Here is a 16,673-nt window from a genome sequence, read left to right as displayed (position 1 = left end):
TTTTTTGCATGTTTCCCTCCTTCCTGTCATTCTTTCTCAGCTTGGATGTCACCTCCTAGGAGAGGCCCTCCCTCATCACTCATTCTCTTCTGAATTCTGCTTATTAGATTTTCTTCGTAGCACTTAGCAGTGCTTTAAATTGGCTTATTTATCTGTTCATGGGTTTATTACCCATCTTCCTCTCACTAGAATAAAAGCCCCTGAAGAGCAGGAGCTCTGTCTTTTCAGCTCATAGCTGGATTTCTAGGGCATGTAATCAGCACATGAAAATAGCTGTTGGCTGACAGCTGTTTGACTGACTGGGATATGGTGCTGTGCGTGGAGGAGGCAGGTACGGTTGTGAGCCCTGGTGTGTGTGCACCTGTTGCAGTGTGCGCACATACTGTTGTGTTTGCGGGGGCGGGGGGGGAGCAGGGGAGCTTCCTCATTCCCTGCAGCCCTCAAGAGTCCTGTGCTGGTGTGTGTGGGGGATGGGAGTAGACAGGAGAGTCACAAAACATAGCAAACCATATGGTTCAAAACCTGTCATTTTTCAGGTGAGGAAATGAGACCCAGGAAGGGTCTGGCTTCGTTGGGGGTTTCACACACTTGAGAGAGGCAGAGACAGAGTTAGGACCTGGGTTTCCGACTTCCACTTGCCTGGCCGGGCTGCAGAGCATGGCCTAGGGGCCCAGGGTCAGCTTGAGGGTGGACACAGCAGCTGGAAGCAGGATTAGGGACAAGTGACAAACTTGGCTGAGCTGGGTCTTCATTGTTGCATGCATGGGGCTTTCTCTAGTTGCTGTGAGCGGGGCCTACTCTTTGTTGCAGTGCGCAGACTTCTCCAGTGGCTTCTTTGGTTGCAGAGCATGGCCTTTAGGCACGCAGGCTTCAGTAGTTGCAGCATGTGGGCTCAGTAGTTGTGGCACACAGACCCCAGAGTGCGCAGGCTTCAGCAGTTGTGGCTTACGGCCTCAGTAGTTGTGGCTCGCAGGCTCTAGAGTGCAGGTTCAGCAGTTGTGGTGCATGGGCTTATTTGCTCCATGGCATGTGGGATCTTCCCAGACCAGGGATGGGACCCATGTTCCCTGCATTGGCAGGCAGATTTGTAACCACTGCACCACCGCACCATCAGGGATGTCCCGCCAGTGGGGGCTCTTGAATTGGATAACAAAGCCTTTTGGACCGGAGGGAGAGGCGCCTGAGTGCAGAAGGAGAGACAGTGGATGGGCTGGGAAGAGGCTGTCCCAGGCCTGCCTGCCCCGCACGCACTTCCTCACTCACTGACGGAACCAGAGTGGCCAGTCCCGGGGCCTTTCTGCAAGGTGGAGTGGAGCTGTCGTTGGCCCACTGGCTACTATACCCACTCCAGGAGGGTCAGAAGGAGTATCTTCCCTGCGACTCGGCAATTGTGCGTGTTTTTTTTTTTTTTTCGAGGAAATTTAGTAAGTTTTGGCCCAAGGGTTTACATCCCCTTAGCAAAAGCTTTCACTATTCAAGCTCCAAATGGAAGCCCCTGAGGCACTAATTATCCCACATGAGCTCGGGGACCACACTGAGGGGAGCGGGAAGGTGCACCTGGGAACCTGAGAGCAGCCGAGGGCCTAAATCAGCTGCTGTTCATTCCTCACCTTGCTCCTCTCTGGGGCCCTTCACATCCTCGCTCTCCTCTGCCTCAGCTGGGCTGTTCCCGGCCACTGTCCAGTGTCCTGACAGGTGCACTGAATGGGAAAGAACACCCCGCCTGGTCCAGGACAGTCTCCCATGAGGTGGTGCCCCAGAATATTCTTTGTGTAGCTAGGTGTTCTCGGGTCCTTGCCTGGCACAGGCAGAGGGGCTTGGCAGCTACTCAGGGAACTGCTTGAGAGGCCACGTGCCCCTCCCCGCTCTGTCCCCCACCCCCTGCCCCCGTGGATGGAAGCCCTTGGGTGGCTCCCTGGCATCACCTCTGTTGGCCCCTCTTCCAGGCTTCAACACCAGGCATACCGGATTGCAGCGACTCCATCCAGCCTTGGGCCTTGCTGTTTTTCCCCTCTGCCTGGGATCCCCCTTCTATTCTTTTTGCTTCCTCTCCTCATCCTGTAGGTTGCAGCAGGGCTGTCGCTGCTTCTGGAACCCCTGGTCTGGGCTCAGCTCCTAGAGGCAGCGCCCTGATCTCCCCAACACATCAGTATCACTTCGACCTTGACCCCAGCCACGTGTCTGGGGAAGTGCCTGGCACATGGTGGACTCTCAGTAAAGATTTGTTAATTGAATGGGTAGGAAAACAAACCTTGATTCCCTTTCTGCCCTAACTGCCCTGTTATTTTTACAAGAAGGGAGGGAACTTTTCTCTTCCTGTCTCCATAGGACTGTTGTTGGCTGGGCAGGGTGTTGGGGTGATGGCTCAGGCTTCAGTGATCACCCCCTCCCTCCCCGACTTTCACTTCTGAGCACTCCTAGGCTGGGCCCCCCACATTGATGCTTTTTGTTTTTTTAATTTTTTTTAATTTTTTAAATTTTATTTATTTATTTATTTATTTATTTTTATTTATTTTTCTTTAGATCTTTATTGGAGTATAATTGCTTTACAATGTTGTGCCAGTTTCCATTGTATAACAAATTGAATCAGCTGTGTTTATACATATATCCCCATATCCCCTCCCTCTTGAGCCTCCCTCCCATCCTCCCTATCCCATCCCTCTAGGTCATCACCAAGCATCCAATTGATCTCCCTGTGTTATGCGGAAGCTTCCCAATAGCCATCTATTTTACATTTGGTAGTGTATGTATGTCAGTGCTACTCTCTCACTTCATCCCAGCTTCCCCTCCCCATCACCTCAAGTTCATTCTCTACGTCTACATCTTTATTCTTGCCCTGCCGCTAGGTTCATCAGTACCGTTTTTTTAGATTCTCTGTATATGCGTTAGCATACGGTATTTGTTTTTCTCTTTCTGACTTACTTCACTCTGTATGACAGACACTAGGTCCATCCACTTCACTACAAATAACTCAATTTCATTCCCCTTTTTATGCCTGAGTAATATTCCATTGTATATATGTGCCACTTCTTCTCTATCCATTCATCTGTTGATGGACATTTAGGTTTTTCCATGTCCTGGCTATTGTAAATAGTGCTGCGGTGAACATTGGAGTGCATGTGTCTTTTTGAATTATGGTTTTCTCTGGGTATGTGCCCAGTAGTGGGGTTGCTGGGTCATATGGTAGCTCTATGTTTAGTTTTTTAAGGAACCTCTGTACTGTTCTCCATAGTGGATGTATCACTTTACGTTCTTACCAACAGTGCAGGAGGGTTCCCTTTTCTCCACACCGTCTCCAGCATTTATTGTGTCCAGACCTTTTGATGATGGCCATTCTGACTGGTGTGAGGTGATACCTCACTGTAGTTTTGATTTGCATTTCTCTAGTGATTAGTGATGTTGAGCCTCTTTTCATGTGTTTGTTGGCCATCTGTAGCCACATTGATGCTTGATTGGACGTGGTCTTGTACTGACTGTGGTTGCTGGCCCTGTGTCACTTTTGGCTTCCTTAATATTAGCTGACATTTTTTGGACACATTATGATCTACTGTTCTAAATATATTTATTCCTTCATGTATCAAATACTGCATAGCATTCACTATGTATCAGACACTGGCAACTGTGGATACAGCAGTGAGTACAGCTGACAGAACTCCTTCTTTTATGGAGCTTATATTTGGTAGAAAAATAGAAATGATTAAGTAAGTATATATCATGGCAGATGGTGATGAGTGCTTTGGGGAAAAGAGATCCGAGTAGGTGGTGAAGGGAGTGAGTTGTTATTATGTATAGGGTGGTCAGGAAGGACTCACAGATGAGGTAACATTGAGCAGAGACCTGAAAGAAGTGAGGAAAGGAGCTGTGTGGTCATGGGTTGGGTGAGAGCTTTGTAGGCAGAAAACAGCAAGTGCAGAGGCCCTGAGGTCAGGTCATGATTGGCATGTTCCAGAAAGCAGGAGGAGGCCAGTGCAGCTGGAAGGGAGTAAGTGAGCAGGGGGCATGAGTAGGAAGCAAGGTCATATATGGTAGCGCTTGCTAATAGAAGTCTGTTACAAGTTACATATGCAATTCTAAATGCCTTTTTAAAAAATTTTTATTGGAGTGTAGTTAATTACAGAGTTGTGTTAGTTTCAGGTGTACTGCAGAGTGAATTAGATAAACATATATTTATGCCCACTGTTTTCTAGATTTTGTTCCCATTTAGGCCATTACAGAGTATTGAGTAGAGTTCCTGTGCTAGACAGTAAATCCTTATTAGTTATCAATTTTATATATAGTAGTGTGTATAAGTCAATCCCAATCTCCCAATTTATCCTCCCCACCATAATTCTAAAGTTTCTGATAGCTGCATTAAAAAAGTTTAAAAGCAAGTGAAATTAATTTAATAATACTTTTGTTTAATACCATATATCCAAAATATTATCGCTTCAACATGTAATCAAGCAAAACATTGTTTGAAATGAAATGCTTTATATTATTATTTTTTCTTATTGAGTTTTCAAAATCTGGTGTGCACATCTCATTTTGGGCTAGCTCCATTTCAAGTTCAATGACTACATGCGATAGTGGCCTCCATATTGGACAGCACAGATATAGAGCCCGTGGACCCTGCCAAGGCCGCTGAATGAGATGGGAGAGCCGTTGGAGACTTTGAGGAACCAGGAGCATTATCTCTGCATTAGGTTCTATAAGGTTTGCTCCAGCTGTGATGAGAGAAGATTGCTGTGGGGTGGGGGCAAAAGAATAGAGCCAGGAGACTGGGAAGCAGGCCTTTATCAGCACGCAATGGCTTGGACTGAGGTGGGGGTGAGAGGGCTGGCTTCTGGGTGTATTCTGCCAGGTCTTCCTGACATGGATGAGAGCAGTCAAGGGAGGCCCAAGATTCTTGGCCTGAGTGACTGAAAGGCTAGAGTTGTTTTCAGAGGGATGAGGAAGACCGGGGTGTGGGGCGGCTTTGGGGGAGCATGTGGGGTGTGGTTTGAGATGCAGATGACAGCCTTTCAGGCAGCGGGACATAGGAGTCTGGAGTTCAGAGAGGAGGTCCCCGCCCTGCCTGGGGATATAAATTTGGGAGTTGACAGCATATTGATGGTGTTTAAGGCTGTGCATGAGTGGAGGGCCCCGGGAAAGCAGTGTATACAGAGGAGAGGGGGCTGAGCTCTGGTGGAGAGGATGGGACCAGCGAAGCAGGCCTGGAGGGAGAGGAGAGCACAGGGAGGCAGGGGAAAGGCTGTGAGGAAAGGCGGGCTGGAGGCACCACCAGCTGTGTCCAGTGTGCCGATGGGCAGAGGAGGACAGGGTCCGTGATCGCTGCTGTGGGTCCAGGAAGAACCATGTGGGGGGAGAAAGTGACCCCAGTGTAGATGACTCACTTGCAGGGTTTTGCTGTAAAGAGCAGCAGAGAGATAGGGTGTAGCTTAGCAGTGGGCGTGAGGTCACAAGCAGTTCCTTTTTCCCGTAAAGATGGGCAGTGTCTTAGCTGTTGGGGATGGTCTAGCAGACAGGGCCAGATTATTACAAGGGAGAGAGAGAAAAAAGGGAGAGAGAGAGAAAAGCGAGCTCATTGATGCTCACAGCAGCACTAAGAGGTAGGTGCTGCTTTCCAGACAGGGAGGCTGAGGCAAAGGAAGGTTCAGTCACGTGCCCAAGGCCACACAGTGATAAGTAGTGGGACCAGGAATCAGGGCAGATGCCTCCGTTTTAGGACGCCCAGTCTTACCCACTCTGCCGTTCTGCCTCTTGGTTTCTTAGCTAGATTTGTGAGGTCTTTGAGAAGGGCCTCCTCTTACATATAGGTCCAGCCCAGCACCTGGCAGGGAGAGGGCCGTGCAGAGGTGGGACATGATAGATCTTAATGACCATCTGATCAGAACCTGGGACTGTGCTGGAAGTGCCACGGGAGGGTAGGCGTGGCTTGCCCTGTGGGGTGGGGCCTTGTGTGGACAAGGTGGTGCTCAGGAAATACTGAAAAGCGTTTGTTGGGTGGGTGAGGAATGAATGAACGGCTACAGCTCACCTATCCTAGAACCCAAGCCAGTGGTTCTCCCTGCCAGGTGTACCACGGTGCCGGCCGGATCTGGACTCCTGCTCTGGTTTGCTGCTAGGATATCTCCCATCTGGCTGCCACCAGAATGTCATGGGGGGTGAGGAGCCTGTGCAGATGGAACTCCTGCCTCCCCACTCTGTCTGTCTTCAGGAGGGACAAGAGGTGCTCTGCGGGTGGGAGTAGGCTGGCAGTGGGGGTTCCCTGTGCCCTGTATTCCCCTCAGAGCAGTTGAGGCTTGGGGGGTGGGCAGACACCACAGAGGGACCCTGACAGTTCCCAGGGTTACAGCTTTGTGCCCAAGATGTTTTGCTCCACGGGCAGGGGCATGAAGCTCAAGGACACAGCTCTAATGCCAAGGTCCCCGCATCCAGCACATCTGCGTTTTGTTTGAGTAGGCTCAGCCCTGCGGGAGTCCGAGGCTGGCTTTCAGCCTCCTCCTTGCACTGCTCTTCTTTTCCATGGTCTTGGCACCAGCTGGCCACAGTAGCATCCCCACCCCCATGGGGCCTTTTGAAACGTGTGAGGACAGTTCCAGTGGTCACAATGGTGCGGGTCACAGTGGCGATGGTGCTATTTGTACCCTGGCTATTGAAGATCCCATAGTGCGGGGGTCCTAACCCCTGGGCTGTGGACCGGGACCAGTCTGCAGCCTGTTAGGAACTGGGCCGTGCAGCAGGAGGCGACAGCAGGCTAGCGAGACAAGCTTCATCTGTCGCCCCCCATCGCTTGCGTTCCTGCCTGAACCTTCCCCACGCCCTGCCCCCGTTCCATGGAAAACATTGTCTTCCATGAAACCGGTCCCTGGTGGCAAAAAGGTTGGGGACTGTTGCCATAGTGGGAGCTTCCTAAGGGCCAGCAGTTCCCCCTGACCGGCAGCCCTGCTCACATGTGCGGCCGCTAGGTGCCCAGGGGCCCGGGGAACTGTCTTGGCTCAACTGCTACCCGATTGTGTGCTCTTGAGCCAGTTCCTTTGTTTCCCTATTGCCTGCTTTTGTGAACAAGACCACAAACACCTAGTTGCTTGCTTTCTTGTCTTGTGAAAAGATTTGTTTTTTAGATCCAAATATAGTAGATTCACAATATTGTATTAGTTTCAGGTGTACAGCCAAATGATTGGGTTATATACATATATATTTTTTCAGATTATTTCCCATCATAGGTTATTACAAGATTTTTTTTTTTACACATATCCCCATCTTCCCTCCCTTCCTTGACGCCCCCCCAAGCCCCCCCCCATATTACAAGATTTTGAATATAGTTCCCTGTGCTGTACACTAAATCCTTGTTGCTTATCTATTTTATGTCTAGTAGTTTCTATCTGTTAATCCCATACCCCTAATTTATCCCTCCCCCTCCCCTTCCCCCTTTGGTAACCATAAGTTTGTCTTCTACGTCTGTAAGTCTGGTTTTCTTTTGTATATAGATTCATTTCTGTTATTTTTTTAGATTCCACATCGAAGTGATACTATATAATATTTGTCTTTGCTTTATGTCATGTAGTACGCTAATCTCTAGGCCCAGCCCTGTTGCTGCAAATGGCATTATTTCATTCCTTTTTATGGCTGAGTAATATTCCATTGTATATATGTACACTACATCTTCTTTATCCATTCCTCTGTTGATGGACACTTAGGTTGCTTCCATGTTTTGGCTATTATACATAGTGTTGCTCTGAACATTGGGGTGCATTTATCTTTTCAAGTTAGAGTTTTTCTCTTTTCTGGTTGTATGCCCAGGAGTGGGATGGCTGGATCATTTGATAGCTCTATTTTTAGTCTTTTTAAGGAAACTTCATACTGTTTTTGAAATGTTTTAAATAAGACTTTGGATTAACAGTCCTCATCCTAAAAGTGCACCATCCCCCCAGCTTGCTCAGCGCAACCTCATGTTAACTCACCTGATCTTCATCACAGCCTTATGCGGGAGGGCTGCTAGGCGATCCCCATCTCACAGATGAGGAAGCCGAGGAAGAAAGCACAGTAACCCTGAGGGTGTCGCTAGCACAGCCTAACTGCCTCCATCTTCCCCTCTAGGGACAGGGGCAGGCCCTGTGGTCAGCGCCAAGATCAACCACTGCCTGGTGCCACCAGTGCCTGCAACCTGAACGACAACCACAGAAAGCTGCGCTCCTCCTACATCTCCACCTGCAACCGTGACATCTCGCCCACTGAGCGCTGCAAACACCACAAGTGCCGCAAGGCCCTGCATCAGTTCTTCAGCCGCGTGCCCAGCAGGTACGCCTACTGCATGCTCTTCTGCTCCTGCCAGGACCAGGCGTGCGCCGAGCGCCACCACCTGACCATCCTGCCCAGCTGCTCCTACAAGGTCAAGGTGAAGCCCAACTGCTAGGACCTCTGCAGCCTGTGCTGGACAGACCACCTGTGCAGGTAGGGGCCACCCCAGCTCTACAGGGTGTCGGCTGGGGTGCTCTGCCTGCTTGGCATTCCCGAGTTCACTGGGTTATGATCTTGAGCCTGGAAAAGAGGGTGACGCGGACATGGGCAAAAGGAATTTTCACCCATTCAGCCTTCCCTTCATCCATCCATCCATCCATCCGTCCATTCATCTGTCCATTCATTTATTCAGCACAGGTTTATCGTTCGCCTGCTGTGTGCCCAGCTTCATGCTAAGCACTGTGGGGGACACCAAGATGAACCACCCCAGGAGCTCCTAATGTAAAATCATAGACCCTAGAGCTTGGAGTAAGAAGGGACCTTCAGTGACTTTAGGTGCACTTCTGAAGGAAGCCCCACCCATTATCCCAGTGAGGGCCTGTGTCTGTCGAGGAAGGGCTCATGCACATCCCAGAGGCAGCTCCTCCCACTCTGAGGGCTGAGCCCGTCTAGTGTTGGGTGGAGCATGGGGTCTCTGAGGGTCCTGGGTTTGAGTCCTGACTTTTCCACTTACCAGTGGGGTGAATTGGAGGAGGTTTTTAAAATGTCCTGAGTGTCCATCCCTTCACCTGTGAAATGGGAGTAAAAATACCCACAACACAGCATTATTGTGAAGATTAGATGACACGTGTTAAAGCGTAGCACAGAGTTTGGCATAAAGTAATTGCTTAATAAGTGTCTGTTTATTTGGAAGGTTTGTTTTGTTAGTGAGCTGAAATTTGCCTGTGTAATTCTGTTTTTCCTGCTTGTCACTTACCATTTATTGAGCCTCTTTTGCATCCATTGCATGGTTCTGAGGCTTAGGCATGCAGAGGTGAACACGATGCTCTCTGAGGAGCACCCAGTCCAGAAGTGAGATAGACAACGGGAGCAGGGATCCCAGGGTGGTGGGCTTAGGGCTGTGGAGGGTGCGTGGGGAAGGGCATCTGCCTCAGCCTGGGGGTCCAGAGGACCAGGCCTTGAGCTGAACCTCGGAACCAGAAAAGGAGAAAGCCAGGGAATGAGTCTGGCATGCAAATCGAAGGAATGCATAACGAGGCCACTTCTTGTGGAGGGCGGCTGTTAAATGGACGCGTGGATGAGGGCGAAACATCTTTTGCACAGAATCATTTGTTGTGTTATTTGTATGTGGGAAAAGCATATGCAGCGGCTGGAGGGCAGGAGACAGCCTGGGGTTATGGGCACCTGCAGGTGGTGGGTACACATGGAGTGTGGGCTATGGGGAGGGGAGGCTGCCGGGGAGACAGGATTGCCATCGTGCAGATGAGTGGAGCTTGCTTATGGTACCCCAGACACCGGTCTGTTACATGGGTGATCTCATTAATCCTTGCAGCAAGGCTGCGAGGTAAGTACTGTTATTGTTTTTATCTGTGAAATGATCCAGGAGAGCTATAGAAAGTAACATGCTGAAGGTCACACCGCTCATGCATTTGTGAGCTGCATCTGATCTCCAGTGGTTCCTGCCCAGCGCAGCACAAAAAACTGGCCTGGACTAAGAGAGCAGCTGTGGGCACGGGGAGAAGTGTATCAGTTGGGAAATGCTTGGTAAGCAGACTTGCCAGGGCTGGGGGGCTGATTGAAAATTCCCTGGAGGCAAAGCCATTTCTTGTCTGTTTCCCCCACACCTGGTCCTGCACACAGCGCCTGGTGCATGGCCAGGGCCCCCGTGCACATTGCTGAGTGGGCACCTGGACGGTGGCCGCCATGTTTCCTGGCTGAATAATTATGGGCCGAAGGAGCCATTCAGGGATGGAGGTGTTGGATACGGAGCTTCTGAGGCGGGGGGACCGTTGCCCTCCCCATGGCCGTGTCTGGGGCATTTGGACCTGTGGTCCTAGAGCTCAGTGAAGTGGCTGGAGTGGAGAAATGGGGTTGGGGACTGTTGCAGGGACTGGGGACCGGGGCTGCAGAGGGAAGGGAGCACAGGGCCTGTGTGGCTGAAGGGGAGGCACTGCCTTCTGGAAAATGAGCTGGAGTTCAGAGAAGAGCTGATCGCTGCAGGGGCTGGGAAAGCCTGAAGAAGGTGGGCTTTTCTCTTTTGTTTCCTTAAAGAAACATGCCTTATCACCTACAAGAACAGTGGGGGCGATTTTAAGTAAAACTATCTGCATGGCAAGAGGATGGTTCAAAATAGAAACTGAGGGCCCACCAAAGGAAGTTGGCAGCAAAGGCTGCACGTGTGCCCTCCGTCGGGGTTCCTGGGCTTGGGCTCAGCTTCCTGAGGGCTGAGAGAGCGCCGAGACTTGATGGGCCGCATAGCTCTCCAAACGTGATGGAAGGAGCCTACTAATTCTCGGATGGAGACGCATTTCTCCTTGTCCTAAATACTAAACGGACCTGGGCAGGCTGCACGGATGGGGGCTGGAGAACTGGAGGGCCAGCCTGGGTCCAGGCCCAGTAACCACAAGCTAGGACATCAGGACCAAGGCCAGGTGCACCAGGGCCCCAGGCAGCATGTCAGCATCAAGACTCAAGCAGACGTCTCTACCAGGGTCCTGAGCACAGTAGCCTTGTGAATACCCCTTATTAGTGGTGTTCTAAGGGAGGACAACATGTGCAGCTCCTAAGGAGATGGGAGAGTGTGGAGCAGGGTGGTTTTGGTGGCTTGTAGAACATCTGTGTCTGTTCAGAGAGCCAGAGGGGTTTTTGATTGTTTGAAGATGGGGGAGTCAGAAACAGGAGAGTTGGAGCAGAAGCTTCATATGGTAGAACCAGAGAGGGTGTTTAAAGAAGACTAAGTATTGGGAGGGTAAAGAATGAGACGTCCCAGGACCTAAGGGTTGACAGTTTCTGAGAGGCACTAAGCCAAGCCTGTGAGTGCCATGCATCCTGATGTAGATTTAAACAGCAGCAACCATGGGACTCACAGACAGTGCGGTGTCTGGATTACTGAGTTGGGTCCCATGTGTGAAGTTCCCAGATATGGGCAGGTGAGCTCCTGGTCTAGAACCAGGGCATTCCTCTAATACATCTCCCACAACTCGAGTCCCACCCAACTCCCATCCCATGCAAATTTAAACTACAGTCCTACAAGTGGGAGGATGAGGGGCCAGGGCAGAACCCGCATTTAAGGGTGAGCCTGGCAGGACCTGGGGGATTGTTACAGCATGGCCAAGTGTCCTTGGGAAGCTCTGCCTGTGATTCAGAGTGGGAGGTGGGTGGAGGTGGTTGCCGTGGTGACCCCACAGCCAGGAGACCTGCCTTTTGTGCTTGCCCTGCCCCTGGTCTCCTGAGTGGTCCTGGATGGACCATGTCATTCCACGTGCCCTGGGCTTCTTCACTGCTCAAACAAGGATGCTCCCCATTCTCCAAGGACCCTTCCTGGTCTTTGGATCTGCGTCCATCACAGCAGCTTTCCTGTCTACCTTCTCCCCCTGTGCCTCCACTTGAGGTCATATTCCTAGAGAGGAGAGCTCCTGGTAGAAGAGGAAATGACCAGCCATCCCTCATCAGGGTAGATGATGTGGAAGGGCAGATTTGAAGTAGAGGAGCCGACTTCATTACATGCTCTTGCAGGCTTGACTTTCTGATGCCTGGACCGTGACTCTGTGGTCTGTGGAGGAGCCCGGGGGGTGACGGGTAGCTGGACAGGGGCCTCTGGAGAACAGGCAGTTCTCCACTATGCCGAGGAAGGGGTGTTCTACCTTTTCTCCTAGCCTTGGTTTCCTCTAGGTTTCTGCCTACTGGGGTGGCCACCACTGGTGGAAATCTTGACTGTGAAAACGAGAGGGCCTAGTGCCATGGTGTTTGGTGCAGAAATTGGGGACCCTCCCCCAAGTCTCCTTTCCTGGCTACTTTAATGGAGTTCACGGGAGAGCCTCTCCAGGCTGTCTCTTTGGCAATGATGCCCTTGTCTGTGGGCATCTCCTAGAACATGCCCCATTTTTCAGGACCATAGCATCCTGCCTGGCCCCCTCGTCCTTCAGCTCACGGATTTGGCCTGGCTATGCCCCAGCTTCTCCTTGAGTGAATCTTGGCCCAGTACTCCTAGGGGATAGCTCTATCAAACCCCCCTCACCTGGCCCTACATTAAAGCAAGCCCATTGACGTGCTGTGCGGCTCCCCTGGCAGCAGGCCCTACCTCCCCATGTGACAGTTAACAGCGTCCTCTGTGCTGTCTGATGAATGCCACTAAGCACAAAGCAGAGGGGTTCGAGGCAGCTTTGGTTAAACAAGGGTATTTTTTAGGGGGACATGGGGGTATTGGAAGCATTTCTGAATCCTTCTGCTCCTTGGACCATGATCAGTTTGAGATCAGTGTCCGAGGGAGGGAGCCTCTGAGAGTGGAAGCTTCCTGCTCGAGCTGTGGGTCCAAGTGGTCTTGAATTTGCACCCAGGAGCCTATGCCCTGCCTTCTTCCTTCATCTGGTTCATACTTCACGGGCCTGTAGGGCTGTAGAGAGGCTTTTTCTTTTTTTTCCTTTTTTTAAAAAAAAACTGCATATATTTAGAGTGTACAATTTGGTATTCCAATCTCCCAATTCCCCCCCCAACCCTCCCCGCTTTCCCCACTTGGTGTCCATATGTTTGTTCTCTACATCTGTGTCTCAGTTTCTGCCTTGCAAATCTGTTGATTTGTACCATTTTGCTATAGTCCACATGTATGTGTTAATATACGATATTTGTTTTTCTATTTCTGACTCACTTCACTCCGTATGACAGTCTCTAGGTCCATCCATGTCTCTCAAAATGTTCCAGTTTCATTGCTTTTTACAGCTGAGTAATAATCCGTTGTATGTATGTACCACATCTTCTTTATCCATTCCTCTGTTGATGGACATTTAGGTTGCTTCCATGTCCTGGCTATTGTAATTAGTGCTGCAATGAACATTGGAGTGCATGTGTCTTTTTGAATTATGGTGTTCTCCGGGTATATGCCCAGTAGTGGGATTGCTGGGTCATATGGTAGTTCTATTTTCAGTTTTGCAAGGAACCTCCATACTGTTCTCCATAGTGTCTGTATCAATTTACATTCCCACCAGCAATGCAAGAGCATTCACTTTTCTCCACACCTTCTCCAGCATTTACTGTTTGTCGATTTTCTGATGATGCCCATTCTAACCGGGGTGAGGTGATACCTCATTGTAGTTTTGATTTGCATTTCTCTAACAATTAGTGATGTTTAGAAGCTTTTCATGTGCCTCTTGGCCATCTGTATGTCTTCTTTGGAGAAATGCCTATGTAGGTCTTCTGCCCATTTTTTGATTGGGTTGTTTGTTTTTTTTGATATTGAGCTGGATGAACTGTTTATATATTTTGGAGATTAATCCTTTGTCTGTTGATTCATTTGCAAATATTTTCTCCCATTCTGAGGGTTGTCTTTTCATCTTGCTTATTGTTTCCTTTGCTGTGCAGAAGCTTTGAAGTTTCATTAGGTCCCATTTATTTATTTTTGTTTTTATTTCCATTATTCTAGGGAGTGGATCAAAAAAGATCTTGCTGTTATTTATGTTGAAGAGTGTTCTTCCTATATTTTCCTCTAGGGGTTTTATAGTGTCTGGCCTTACATTTAGGTCTTTAATCCATTTTGAGTTTATTTTTGTGTGTGGTGTTAGGAAGTGTTCTAATTTCTTTGACATGTAGCTGTCCTGTTTTCCCAGCACCACTTACTGAAGAGGCTGCCTTTTCTCCATTGTACATCCTTGCCTCCTTTGTCGTAGATTAGTTGACCATAGTTTATCTCTGGGCTTTCTATCCTGTTCCATTCATCTATATTTCTGTTTTTGTGCCAGTACCATACTGAATAGATCACTGTAGCCTTGTAGTATAGCTTGAAGTCAGGAAGCCTGATTCCACCAACTCCGTCTTTCCTTCTCAAGATTGCTTTGGCTATTCAGGGTCTTTTACATTTCCATGCAAATTGTAAAATTTCTTGTTCTAGTTCTGTGAAAAATGCCATTGGTAATTTGATGGGGATTGCATTGAATCTGTAAATTGCTTTCGGTAGTATAGTCATTTTCACAATGTTGATTCTTCCAATCCAAGAACATGGTATCTCCCTCCATCTGTTTGTGTCATCTTTGATATCTTTCATTAGTGTCTTATACTTTTCTGAGTACAGGTCTTTTACCTCCTTGGTTAGGTTTATTCGTAGGCATTTTATTCTTTTTGTTGCAATGGTGAATGGGATTGTTTCCTTAATTTCTCTTTCTGATTTTTCATTGTTAGTGTATGGAAATGCAAGAGATTTCTGTGTGTTAATTTTGTATCCTGCAACTTTACCAAATTAATTGATTAGCTCAAGCAGTTTTCTGGTAGCATCTCTTGGATTTTCTGTGTATAGTATCATATCATCTGCAAACAGTGACAGTTTTACATCTTCTTTTCCAATTTGGATTACTTTTCTTTTTCTTCTCTGATTGCTTTGGCAGGGACTTCCAAAACTATGTTGAATAGTAGTGGCGAGAGTGGACATCCTTGTCTTGTTCATGATCTTAGAGGGAATGCTTCCAGTTTTTCACCATTGAGAATGATGTTTGCTGTAGGTTTGTCATATGTGGCCTTTATTATGTTGAGGTAGGTTCCCTCTATGCCCACCTTCTGGAGAGTTTTTACCTTAAATGGGTGTTGAATTTTTTCAAAAGTTTTTCTGCATGTATTGAGATGATCATGTGGTTTTTATCCTTCAGTTTGTTAATATGGTGTATCACATTGATTGATTTGCATATATTGAAAAATCCTTGCATTCCAGGGATAAATCCCACTTGATCACGGTGTACCATCCTTTTAATGTGGTGTTGGATTCTGTTAGCTTGTATTTTGTTGAGGACATTTGCATCTAAATTCATCAGTGATGTTGGTCTGTAGTTTTTTTTTTTTTTTTTGTAGTATCTTTGGTTTTGGTATCAGGGTGATGGTGGCTTCGTAAAATGAGTTTGGGAGTGTTCCTTCCTCTGCAATGTTTTGGAAGAGTTTGAGAAGGATGGGTGTTAGCTCTTCTTGAAATGTTTGATAAAATTCACCTGTGAATCCATCTGGTCCTGGACTTTTCTTTGTTGGGAGATTTTTAATCAGTTTCAGTTTCATGACTTGTGATTGTTCTGTTCATATTTTCTCTGTCTTCCTGATTCAGTCTTGGAAGGTTATATGTTTTTAAGAATCTGTCCATTTCATCCAGATTGTCCATTTTATTAGCATAGATTTGCTTGTAGTAATATCTTATGGTGCTTTTTATTTCTGCAGTGTCTGTTGTAACTTCTCCTGTTTCATTTCCAATTTTCTTGATCTGAGTCCTCTCCCTCTTTTTCTTGATGAGTCTTGCTAGCATTTTATCGATTTTATTTATCTTCTCAAAGAAGCAGCTTTTAGTTTCATTGATTTTTGCTATTGTTTTCTTTGTCTCTATTTCATTTATTTCTGCTCTGATCTTTATGATTTCTCTCAGTCTACTAACTCTGGGTTTTGTTTGCTCTTAGTTCTCTAGTTTCTTTAGGTGTAAGATTAGATTGTTTATGTGGGATGTTTCTTGTTTCTTGAGGAAGGATTGTATCACTACAAACTTCGCTCTTAGAACTGCCTTTGTGGCATCCCATAGGTTTTGGATCATTGTGTTTTCATTGTCATTTGTCTCTAGGTATTTTTTGATTTCCTCTTTGATTTCTGCAGTGATCTGTTGGTTATTTAGTAGCATATTGTTTAGACTCCATGTGTTTGTGTTTTTTACAGTTTTTTTCATGTAATTGATTTCTAATCTTACAGCGTTGTGGTCAGAAAAGATGCTTGATACGATTTCAATTTTCTTGAATTTACCAAGGCTTGATTTATGACCCAAAATGTGATCTGTTCTGGAGAATGTTCCATGTGCACTTGAGAAGAACGTGTAATCTGCTGTTATTGGATGTAATGTCCTATAGATGTCTGTTAAATTCAGCTGATTTACTGTGTCATTTAAAGTTTGTGTTTGCTTATTAATTTTCTGTGTGGATGATCTGTCCATTGGTGTAAGTGGGGTGTTAAAGTCGCCCACTATGATTGTGTTGCTATTGATTTCCTTTTTCATAGTTGTTAGCAGTTGCCTTATGTATTGAAGTGCTCCTATATTGGGTGCATATATATTTATAATTGTTATCTCTTTTTCTTGGATTTATCCCTCGATCTTTATGTAGTGTCCTTTCTTGTCTCTTGCAACATTTTTTAAGAACTTTTATTGAGATACAGTTAACAGACAATAAACAGCACATATTTAGAGTGTACAATTTGGTATCCCAGTCTCCCAATTCATTCCCCCCCAGCCC

The 16,673-nt window shown here is 47.5% G+C and overlaps 1 pseudogene; it reads left to right on the top strand.

The window, feature by feature from the left end:
- Positions 1-306: 306 nt before the first annotated feature.
- LOC130851951 (GDNF family receptor alpha-2-like) overlaps positions 307-16,673 on the top strand; it is a 161,981-nt pseudogene continuing 145,614 nt past the window's right edge.

This window comes from Hippopotamus amphibius, chromosome 4, assembly GCF_030028045.1.
Source record: "Hippopotamus amphibius kiboko isolate mHipAmp2 chromosome 4, mHipAmp2.hap2, whole genome shotgun sequence".
Taxonomy (NCBI): Eukaryota; Metazoa; Chordata; class Mammalia; order Artiodactyla; family Hippopotamidae; genus Hippopotamus; species Hippopotamus amphibius.
Note: the sequence above shows the minus strand (reverse complement) of the source record. Positions and strands in the feature narration are given on the sequence as shown.